At 38.2% G+C, this 12,710-nt stretch overlaps 1 protein-coding gene across 1 annotated transcript in view; it reads left to right on the forward strand.

Annotated features, from left to right (window-relative positions):
- Positions 1–12,710, forward strand: part of LOC145993909 (inter-alpha-trypsin inhibitor heavy chain H3-like) — a 212,628-nt gene that overhangs the window by 22,089 nt on the left and 177,829 nt on the right. The gene's annotated exons all lie outside the window — the stretch shown is intronic.

Below are 12,710 nucleotides of genomic sequence, written 5' to 3' on the forward strand. Positions count from 1 at the left end.
GTTATTGATTAGATCATCGTTTATCTTGTCCACATCGATTAATTTTCTTATGTTTTTTTTTTTGTTTTTTCGTCGCGTCCATCTCTTCTGTTATCACAATCGAGACTTCCAGATTATTATTTTTTCTCCCTGCAATTTTAGAAATGTAATTTTTCATGATCATCCAGCGAACGCCTGAGACATTTCAGCAAAATGTCGATTATTCAATGGATGTTGTAAGGTTCCATGTTTTTTTTTCACTATCTCTTGTTTGGTCGATTTTGAATTTGGGAGTTATTTTTTTTTATTTTGCCTTTCGCGACATGTTCGACTAATCGTGACAATACGTTTCAACCTTTCTGCATAAACGTTGAAACGTTTCAACGAACGAACGTTGAACCAAAAAAAGGTTTTCTCAAACGTTTAGACGACTACGAAAACGTTGAAATGTAAAATAGTGTTGCATTGTAATCAAAAAAAAATTCGTTGAATATGCCTAACCTAAAATAAAATTGAAGAATTAATAGAGTTAAACATTTGCCACTCTGAAATAGCGACGGCTATCATAACATTATTTTCAGCAGAATAATAATGACAATATTATATATATTAAGGATTAGGCCCGAGGGATTCTTATTCACTACACTCGTTTCTAACCTGTCCATACTGGAAACCGAAAACACAAGTACGAGACACTAACTTGGGAGAGGACATGCAAAAACTCTGCGGGGCTCATCTTAAAAACTTCAGTAGATGTTTGTCATAGAACTCCCCCCTTAAATTCGATTCGAAAGGCACAAATATTCCGGTTCTTGAATAAGAAGCGCGTATGCCTTCGGAAAGAGAGAAGAAGAAATAAATAAATCAACTCATGCATATTCTTCATGTACGTACGCTTGGTGACAAGAAACAGTATTTTTTTTTCTCTTCAAGAAATTGTTTTCAACTTTTTGCTAGGTGACCCAACAGGAGTGGACGAAATAGCTTATTCATTCAAACTGGAAGCTTGCTTTTTTTTCAACAATGGAAAAACACATTATTTCCAGTGAAATATCGACTCAACTACCTAGAATGGCTACCACGGGCTTGGTGACTGAATACTAAAAAACTATCGAGCGACTTACTTCACAGCAGTGTCACTTAGTTTCAACAAGAACAGTTCAAGGCTTCCCGGGTGTCCTGCAAGGTTCGGCATTTATTATTTTTAATAGCAAGCAGATGAACTGGCCTTACAATATGAAGACCCCTCTCACTGTGTCGGTTTTAGTTATTTTCTGGTAATTATGTCTTGCCGATGGTGTTGTTGCTTTGTAATCAAAAAAGTGCTAGGTTTCGATTGATACCTGTTGGAGGCGCATGGTGGTTTGATTTACAGGCCCAATCCCGATTTGCCTTTCCGGGCATAAAGCAAACTTAAAGCTGCAATTCAATCAATGATTTACTGGTAATTATATTCTTGTGTCAAGTACATCCCCTCTCTAGGAACTTTTAACATATATACTGCTTGTTAAATAATATTGTGTTTCTGATTTTTTCATCCTCATAGTCATGAATAATCCAAGAGAAAAATATATTGTGCTGACATTCGAAACATGCAATAAAAATGTATGATCAAAAAGCTAGCGAAAAAAATAAACAGTAAAAATAATACACACAAGATTCGAGCCGTATGGTTTGAACAGAATTAGATACAAAATTGGATTGATCTTGCTCATTTATAGGGTGAGAGATGGAAGGCTTCTGTTGCTAAACCTTCGGGTTTAAGAAGACAAGAGAATTAGTTGGTTAATACCGAGCTATTAGGAACTGGTATTCTTAAAACTTCATGCTGCAAGCCTCGTCCTCTACACGTTTATTTCCGACATAATCCTCACTCTCGTTATGCTTTTTTTTACAGATAACATCAAAAGCCGTGACATGCGATTTTCTGGCTTTTTCATTCACAACATGGACATTCATGTTTCTCATCACATCGCAATGATGAGGATACTCAATACCATATAGGGTTTGGCGAGTCTCAGAGCTCCAGGAAAAAATAAACTCCTGTAGGATTTTCCGTGTAGCAGTGAGACACGCTAGTACCGTAAATTGAACTGCACATAATTTAGATTTTATTGAAAAGCAAGCAGAAGCCGTGTTGGGAGCACTTTGAAGACTGGAACGGCTATGCAAGAACACTTATTATAATGTAAACATTTCAGTATAATATTTCGAGAATTGCTCTTCGGTACTTAATTTAATCAATTGTTAGACAAAACACAACATTTTGAAATGAGAATTCCTTTTTTGGTACTTGAGAAACTATTTAACACTCTTCGTAAAGCTGTATATACTATTTCCAACTTTTTGAGCCTGAAATTGTGGTGAAATCTGTTTTCTGTTCCTACAATAGTTAGCCCAGTTTTTTAACAGTACATCTACAAATTCCATGGAAGTGTACCAGTTATCAGTAGTTACATTTCTGTTGGTATCAAAATTAGGTTTACACAGTCTTACTACAGCCTGCCTATGTATAGAAAGCTTTTTCTCGTTTTCACATAACTCTAGCCTATCTGTTCTAATGTGTTCTGATTATTAGTTCTAGTTATATTAGCACCAAGCGAATAGCAAGCTTGAGAATTGACATTAAATTCACTCAGAACTTGCAAAATTGCTTTCAGGGTTGACAAATCTCATACAACTCGGAAGTACTGCAAATCTAGCTGATGACATGGTTACTCGAAATATGTCCTGTTCCGTCTGTAGCAAAAAAAAATCGAAAGTTTTTGTTGTTCTATTTAAAATTATATTGTAAATAAGAAGTCCAAGGAAGCTTTTCAGTTCTGTAAGAGCACAAGTTGTGAGCACAACTCTATCAGAATTAACGTATTTCTTTCTCACATTTTCAATTTATTTTCTTTGTCTATTTTAGCATGTTCTCCTGCATAGTGTCTATGATAATGTAGCCCCATGCATCAACTGGAACTATTTTGTTTCTTCTTTGTAGTTAGGGGTGAAACAAAAAAAAATATATATATTCCGGGACTCTGGTATGTTTCGTAGTCTCCACTGAAGATCTCTTGAATCTACTTTTTATCATAAAAATATTTGTCACTTACTGTATCAGGTCCACTGTTTTGGTTGTCTTCATCACCGTCAACTGACACATATGAATCGGTATCATGATTGCTTTGAATATATTCTTCGTCCTCTGTATTGGAAAAATTCAATATCTGACACATTACTTGAAATCTCGGCAAGCATATTTGCAAGTTTCTGTTCGAAGTTTGGATCACGAAAAAAAAGGTCGCATTGCCTGATATGTTCTACATTTTTTTTATTTAACTCACAGTACACACACAAACACAGTCGTGACGTTCGCTAAAACCGACACAGTGAGAGGGGTCTTCATATTGTAAGGCCAGTTCATCTGCTTGCTATTAAAAATAATAAATGCCGAACCTTGCAGGAAACCCGGGAAGCCTTGAACTGTTCTTGTTGAAACTAAGTGACACTGCTGTGAAGTAAGTCGCTCGATAGTTTTTTAGTATTCAGTCACCAAGCCCGTGGTAGCCATTCTAGGTAGTTGAGTCGATATTTCACTGGAAATAATGTGTTTTTCCATTGTTGAAAAAAAAGCAAGCTTCCAGTTTGAATGAATAAGCTATTTCGTCCACTCCTGTTGGGTCACCTAGCAAAAAGTTGAAAACAATTTCTTGAAGAGAAAAAAAAATACTGTTTCTTGTCACCAAGCGTACGTACATGAAGAATATGCATGAGTTGATTTATTTATTTCTTCTTCTCTCTTTCCGAAGGCATACGCGCTTCTTATTCAAGAACCGGAATATTTGTGCCTTTCGAATCGAATTTAAGGGGGGAGTTCTATGACAAACATCTACTGAAGTTTTTAAGATGAGCCCCGCAGAGTTTTTGCATGTCCTCTCCCAAGTTAGTGTCTCGTACTTGTGTTTTCGGTTTCCAGTATGGACAGGTTAGAAACGAGTGTAGTGAATAAGAATCCCTCGGGCCTAATCCTTAATATATATAATATTGTCATTATTATTCTGCTGAAAATAATGTTATGATAGCCGTCGCTATTTCAGAGTGGCAAATGTTTAACTCTATTAATTCTTCAATTTTATTTTAGGTTAGGCATATTCAACGAATTTTTTTTTGATTACAATGCAACACTATTTTACATTTCAACGTTTTCGTAGTCGTCTAAACGTTTGAGAAAACCTTTTTTTGGTTCAACGTTCGTTCGTTGAAACGTTTCAACGTTTATGCAGAAAGGTTGAAACGTATTGTCACGATTAGTCGAACATGTCGCGAAAGGCAAAATAAAAAAAAATAACTCCCAAATTCAAAATCGACCAAACAAGAGATAGTGAAAAAAAAACATGGAACCTTACAACATCCATTGAATAATCGACATTTTGCTGAAATGTCTCAGGCGTTCGCTGGATGATCATGAAAAATTACATTTCTAAAATTGCAGGGAGAAAAAATAATAATCTGGAAGTCTCGATTGTGATAACAGAAGAGATGGACGCGACGAAAAAACAAAAAAAAAAACATAAGAAAATTAATCGATGTGGACAAGATAAACGATGATCTAATCAATAACATTACAGCATTAAGTGCCATGCATTCTTTCCTCGTTCGTAATAAAATTTAACAAATTATAAAAAGGATAGCAATCCAACTTGTCATTTGACCTCCTTAGTGAAGTATGTTATAAAAAATATATATATATTGAAAATTTCCAGTTCGTTTCATTTCGCGATTTATCCTCATAGCCGCGATAAACTTAGGAGGCACAGGCTTGTATACATTCCATCTTTCGTTCGGAGGGACAAGGTAAACCGAGCACCTAACCAACCATTCAATGATAATAATATTCATGAATTTTTGTTTTGAATTGAGAAAGTAAAAAAATAATCACCTCCTTTAAATATCACATCTACTCTAAAGCATTCATTCGCTGTTCATATTTTCCGTCCTTGAATTCGAATGTGTGTTTTGTCTAACAATTGATTAAATTAAGTAGCGAACATTATCGAAAAGCAATTCTGAAAACATTATACTGAAATATTAACATTATAATAAGTGTCCTTCCATAGCCGTTTCAGTCTTCAAACTGCTTCCAACACTGCTTCTGCATACTTTTCAATAAAATCAATTTACCGTACGCCCTGGCCCTTTGCAGATTAACGAAAATAGTCTAAAGTTTGAAGTTGTGACCCTTCTCTATACCGTTGCAAGCTTTTTTGTGGTTATTCAAAGTACCTCATTTTCGCATATTCAAATACACACCAGTGAAGGGAGTTCATGTCTCATTGGTGATTTTAAATTTTGTATTTTTGGGACCATGCACACACTTCCTAAAATTGTTGCCTTGTAGTCGATGAGTTGTGCGGGTACAGATGTGAAGTAGTTAATAAGACCCCACACAGACAAGTCCCCCACCATTTCTTTCCGACATAGTTGTTGTTTTGTTACTAGAAAATTGTTATGATTACAGTACACCTGTATCAGTATAGAATAACATAGTGCCATTTTCTGTTTCTGTTGCCAGCAAAAGCAAATCTGCAGGTCACAGGTTCGAGAAACAAGACATTTTTTAAAAATTATCCTGCGCATAATATGGACCACCTATAGCGATGATATAATATAGATCGTATTAACAAATATACTTCAAAGTTATGTAATAAGATTTTGGTTTAGTATTTAATCACAACAGCAAAACAAACTTCACAACTGAAGTTAAGTGCATTTTGCATACATGCAGAAACATAAATTTACGCCCCCGAGGTGGTTGTTGGAAGACTATATACAATAAGACACACCGCCCCATTCTTTACAATAATAAAAATATTGAATAAGTAAGCAGTGGAGTAAAATCCTTTGTTTCATTTTGATGTGAACAAAAATTATAGTTGATCTGAACCCCCTTGTCCAAATGAAGAATAAGCTCCGGTCCCATCTGGAGACTGCAAAACTGATATGTATGTCTATTCAGAAAAACCCAAAAATTTTAACATCCATGCACATTACCGTACTGTGGCTGTTGCGCCCCACACCCATGTGTAATGTTTTATTTCTCTTGTTGGCTGAACGCGAAGATGCTCGAGACTGCTTTTCAAAAATTATTTTCGGCCTCGCTTCACGATACAGCCGTATGCATGTAAAACTAGTATATCACACACAGGCAGAGAGGCAAAAAATAACATTTCTCTCTTTCCCTCGCTTTTGCCCATCTTCCAGTGTTCGTCTAGATAGCATGACTAGCAAAAATATTGAAATCGAAATAAGAATTATCCGTTATGGTCTCCCTCCCTTCTTTGCATGCATGTTGCGCTGACATGTAAATAAGCGCTATGCTTTAATAAAAAAAACAACCATTGTACAACTGTATAGGTTCTCGTCCATCTCATGCCAGGGACTGGGTATATCTTGTATACAGTTTATAGTGGCATCATATTCCTTCACCAGATATCAAACTCGAGAGACTTGCAAGACAGCTCAGGTTATAACTTACTACGAGGTCTGTTTTTTTAAAAAAATAATAATCGTCAGTCCATATGACAATACTTGCTGTTTAACTAACAGTATTCGAATCTCTGAGGGGCCGGGGCATTCCACATTTACCTTTGCTAGAAAGCGCAGTGCAATAAATATTCTTTTTAAGTTATGCAATAATTTTGACATTATATTCATGTCCATTCCCCAAGACTAGATTTATATACACAACCAACTCGCTCTTGCAATATATTATCTGATGCGACATTGTGAAAGGTTCTCGTATGTTCGCGAAACAGGAAATACACGTCATAGCTTCCGCGAATCGAAAGCAAGGTTACTGGGGGCACGCAAAATACCGTAAGAAGAATTATATATTCCAAATGCAGGCATCATCATTTTTCTCTTGCACAAATAGAATAATCGGGCTGAATTTCCAGTCTAAAACCACCATGTTCTGGCAGCAAGTATCAAAAACCTGTGGTAATTTTATTATATGATAGGAGGTGAGTGAAATGGTTGTTGCAAGTTATCTTTTAAACCCAGTACGTGTGTAGGAAAAACTGCGTATAAGCTGTATCACACTCTCTCTGTCTGTGTGTCAGGTGGTCGTGTCGTTCGCTAGTTGTATGTCACAGCTTAACCCGTACTAGGTAATATTTTTACATGAGGTAAGTTGGCATACTCTGGTAGGGTATATGTTTCAAGCCTCTAGCTGTAGAGCCTATTTGCAAAAAAATAAGTTTGGTAACACTACTCGTCGAAAGCAGCTCAAACAGTGTTGCTAGCTGTAGGTTAATTTTCCCCGTTATACAATTGCAAGAGGTGAGTTGCTTATAGCCTATCTGGAAGGCTTGGTGTGTGTATGTCCATAGCTTATGTCGTAGGTTAATAAAATTTGCAATAAATCTTGTGTATGTTGGCAACCGTCAGCCCTTACATGTAATATAGCAGCCTTACTTATTGTAAGACATAGTGTGTATGTATGAGTGGGGGAGGTTAGTTTAGTTCACGATAGATCGACCTGTCACGCTATGACCAATTTCTGCTTTTGAGTCACCTGTAAGGCTATATGTGGGTAGGTGAGGGAGCTTAGTTTAATTCACGATAGATCACATTTTAAATTTGCTCACTCTCTCTGTGTCTGTGTGTCAGGTGGTCGTGTCGATCGCTAGTTGTATGTCACAGATTAACCTAGGTAATATTAACTGTACTTCAAAAAATAAAATTGTGTGTATCTCATGTCGAACTAGAAACAAAAAAATCAAACATTAAGCATGCATGCAGCTTAATTAAGCTGTAAATTTAAAATTTGGCCTCCCCCAAATCGCATTTCATACATACATACATGTAGAGGACCCGTGGCCCACCTCCCAAGAGGTTTGGTTAGCATGCAATAGATCAGTATGCTAGAAAATACAAAAAAAAAAAAGGAGAAGAAGAAGAGAAAGCATTAACACTGCACCGCCGGTTAGCGTCATTAATTCTTCTTCTTCATTTTACCGCATACTTATCATCTTAGAAGGCTACGCTGTCAACTCCTATTTGTAGGTTAGCCTCGCCTCTGAAATATCATATGGCAATTTTTTTTAAAAAACAAAAGATTTGTGAAGCAACTAGTCAGTGTTGCCAATTCCTATTTGTAAACCTTTACTTTTTTGGTTGGGCACCACGCACTCCTGGCGGGGTTATGGAGGACAGGAATCCTAAAAAACAACAATTATTATTATTTTGTTTGTTTGTTTGTGTTATAATATAAGTGTGTGTGTGTATGTGTGTGTGTGTGTGTGTGTGGCACATCGCCCCCGAGAGAGAGAGGTTTACGAAGGTCGCGATATACAAACATTAACCCCCCGGGAGTTGGAAAATTACGATATGGCGCATTCGCTGGTTACTGTTCCCAGCTATAGGTTTTTCTTTCTCTCTAGCCTCTTGCCAACTAAAAAAAAAGTGTAGGTAGGAGTTGGTAACACTGCGAGAAAATAGAAATCATGCCTTACAAGAAAAAACCATTAAGGCGATTTTTATTTGATGACGTTGAACCCGTGCAGTGTTCCCACCCATCCATCTTTCTCTCTTTTACGGCAGTGCCGGCTCTCTTTGTTTAGTATATGTAGGTTACCAAAAATTGCTTGATGCACTGTAAAGCAAACCTCAAGCAAAATTGCCAGCCCCTTGCTTTAGGTTAGGTTAGACAAAAAAAGGCTGTAGGTAAACTGTCGGCTGTTTAACTCTTCCCTCTCTCTCTTCTCTCTCTTTTTTGTAAAAAGCTATGGCAAAAATACCAGTAGGTTGGCAACCTTGCTTTATGCACTGTAAAACAAGCCTCAAGCAAGGTTGCCAGCTTCTTGCTTGAGGCTAGGTTAGACCAAAAACCTTGGCGATTTTTTCGAGTAAGATGTTGGTAATACTGTGTCCGAAAATAGGGGGGGGGGGGTTTATGCCTTACAAGAGCAAACCATCAAAGCAAGCCCCACCGAGCTTTACTTTCGGGTGTAGTGTTGCCAACACTGCGAGAAAAAAATTGCCTGCTCCTTGCTTTAGGTTAGGTTACCCCAAAAACCTTGGTGATTTTTTCGAGTGAGAAGCTGGCAACACTGCGAGAAAAAGGTTACCAGCTCCTTGTTTTAGGTTAGGTTACCCCAAAAACCTTGGTGATTTTTTTTGGGTGAGGAGTTGGCAACACTGCGCCACCAAATGGAGCTCATGCCTTACAAGAGAAATCCATTAAGGCGAGCTCCACCGAGCTCCAATTGGTGTTTGTCAATTCTCTATTTGGGTCTACTAATGATACTACGTAAACCCATACCCTCATATGTAACAATGAATGGAGACTCTTATTGGGTAACATACCCTGGGCAGGTGCGTACGTGCCTTGCGTGTTCGGGGGAGGATCATGTAGTTGCTCAGTGCCCTAAGCGTCGATCCTCAGGAAACCAGCCCCGCAGGGGTCCGGTTAATATACCCGCTGACAATGTACCGATGGTATATGAACCAACTGTGCTACCCGTACGGACTAAACCAAGAGATTCAGCTCCGTTAGTTGCAGAAGTTCCAGCGTCAGGAGATAGCAATGGAGGGAACACGGATAGCCCCAGAATCACCGACGAGGAGACAGGTACCAGACAGGAAGTTAGTGAGACGAATGCACCAACAGGAAGGGAAGAGATGGAGCAGCCAACATTGACCACTGCAGAGGAGATGCATCACATACCCCCACCCCCACCCCCAAGTGCTTTGTTCGCGGAGGCAGAATTCCCCGTAGTTACCTCTCCTAGGAAATCACGGTCAAGATCTGTATCAAGGTTACGGTCAGTGGCGGAAGAGTCCATGGTGCTACGTAGAAAGAAGAAGAAAAATAATGAATGCGTAAGTTCCACAATAGTTCATAACGAATTTAGAGTAGAACCTGGTACCCCAAAACAAGATGTTTCAAAGGGTAGTTTAACAAGTCATTCAGGAAATGTAACTAAAGAGAAACCTTCGACGAGTAACAAACTTACCCCAGATTTATTTAGTGGAAATCATAGTTAATGCATTCTAGGCAGAAATTAGAGTTTAGTAATGTTGAAGAATGTAAGTAAGTTTAGTTTTCTTTTGTGGACAGTTCTAATCATGCAAACATTTACCTTGGCATCTATAAATTTGAATCAAATGCAAAGTACGACCAAAATAATTGCTCTCAATGACTTTCTCATTAAATCGTCTATCGATGTGGCCCTCTTACAAGAGGTAGCCATAGACGATTTTTCTGTACTGAACATGTTTAAAGTTTACAACAATTTTACTCCCTTTGCACAAGGGACTGCCATAGCATGTAGGCGACACTTGGATTTACGTAATGTAGTGCCCCATCCCACGGGCAGACAAATAAGTGCCAAATTAGGCTCAGTGTTTCTCTGTAATGTGTATGCTCCGTCAGGAAGCCAAAACAGACGGGAAAGAGAAGATTTTTTTTCAACAGTTGTAGGGCCCGAGTTGACATCCCACACACTAGACACTATACTAGTGGGAGACTTTAACTGCGTAATTCGTTCACAAGATCAAAATCCAGGATACAACTTCTCACGTGCGCTCTATGAATTAACGCAGGGGTTACAACTGCGTGACGCTTGGATACACACCAATGGCGAAAGTCAAGGTTACACACATATCACCTCCAATAGTGCGTCAAGGATCGATAGGTTTTATGTCGCACCAAGATTTCAGGAATATATCATTAGTGTTCAAAATTTTCCAGTATGCTTTAGTGATCATAGTGTCCCAATTCTCAAAATAAATTTAGATTTGATCAAACCCCGACAAGGTAGCGGATACTGGCTTTTAAATAGCACATTATTACGCAATGGTAGTTATGTCCAGCTAATCAGGGAAACGTGGAACGAACTCAAGGCCACTCGGCCAGTACACAAGACCCTAATCGAGTGGTGGGAAACTCGAGTTAAGCCTAAATTTCGTCAGGTCAGTAAATTCTTCAGTGCAGAGGTTAGTAGAGATCAAAGAAACAAATATAATTTTTTGTATGCCGTCTTGAATGATCTCCATAGTTTAGCATTGCAAGGTAATTTCGATCGTCCTTATGCAAATGAAATAAAAGCGCAATTACTTGCTATACATAGGAAACGAAAATCTGCAGCAATAATAAAGAGCAAGATTCTTCCTATAGACCCAGACGAGCAAGCCACACTAAGTCACATTCTTCAAGAACATAAACACGCCAGGAGTCACGTTATTCATAAATTAACTTTAGATTCCGGTGAAGTTGTCACCAGCCCTCATAGTATACACGACAGGTTTTTGCAATACTATAAAAATCTTCTTGGTCAAGCCTTTAATCCAACAGAAACGCAATGCAATTTTTTGAACTACCTCCCTGCGTCACTGACAGAAAATGAAAGAACTGAGCTCACACAACCGTTTAGTAAAAAGGAGGTTCATGATGCAGTATTCAAAGCTCCGAGGAATAAAACTACAGCCGAAGATGGATTACCATCAGAATTCTATCAATGTTTCTGGGATCTAATAGGAGACGAATTAACGGAATGGGTCAACGAAGTGTTGACAACAGGGACCATAGGGAAGACCAGTAGCACGGGAGTTATAGTGTTAGTTCCCAAAAAGGCAAATCCAAAGTTCGTCACAGATTTTAGGCCAATTTCCATATTGAGCAGTGACATCAAACTTATAAGTAGGTGCATAAATCAGCGTTTAAAAAAATATATGGTTAAACTTATTGGCAATTTACAGTTCGCTTGTAATACGTCCCAAAGTATACATCACTTGCTACAAACGATAAGAGACGTAATTATTACCAAACAAAATAAAAATGCATCAGAGGCAATTCTATCTTTAGATTTTTCTCAAGCATATGACAGAGTGAGCCACGAATATCTGTACAAAGTCTTAGAAGCATATGGCTTCGGAGACACTTTTCTTAATTGGATAAAAACATTATATAATCATATGCTGCTAAAACTCAAAATAAATGGTTTCTTGACAACAAGTTTTAAAATGCGACGAGGTGTACTACAAGGTAGTCCCTTGAGTAGCACATTGTACGTCCTCACAATAGCCCCCTTTTTGTATAGTATCCAGCATCATTTACAGGGCATTTCTATGGCTTCCACCACAATACAAGTTGGAAGTTTCATGGACGACGTCACGATTTTTCTCAAGGATGAAAGAGATCTGTACAGTGTTAAAAGCCAAATACATACTTTTGAGCTCACATCAGGAGCAAAACTAAACAATCGAAAGTCATTCCTGATGCCCCTTGGCAAGGAGAATCCTTTCACAAACAATACGGAGATCCCTGTAGACAAGAAAATAAAAGTTTTAGGTGTAAACTTCTATGCAAATATCGATGAAACGATCGAAGCCAATAGTAATCTCACGTGCGAGAGGGCAATCTACGTCCTCAGAGTGAACAAGATGCGCTCTCTGAGTTTAAAAACACGAGTAAGATTTATCAACGTTTTTGCTCTCTCTAAACTTTGGTATGTAGCAAAAATCCTGCCCTTCAAAACACAGCACTTAGCCAAGGTCAACAAAGCAGTTGGCTGCTTTTTGTGGCACGATACAATTTTCCGGGTGGCAATAAATGAGGTCACGTTATCAGAGAAGACAGGTGGTTTGGCACTAATACACGTGAACACACAGGCAAGAGCATTGTTTGTACAGACTGGCCTTAAAACAGCTTTCTCACTGCACGAGTCAACGACCCAAGCATG

This window comes from Lepisma saccharinum, chromosome 10, assembly GCF_977018435.1.
Source record: "Lepisma saccharinum chromosome 10, izLepSacc3.1, whole genome shotgun sequence".
NCBI lineage: Eukaryota > Metazoa > Arthropoda > Insecta > Zygentoma > Lepismatidae > Lepisma > Lepisma saccharinum.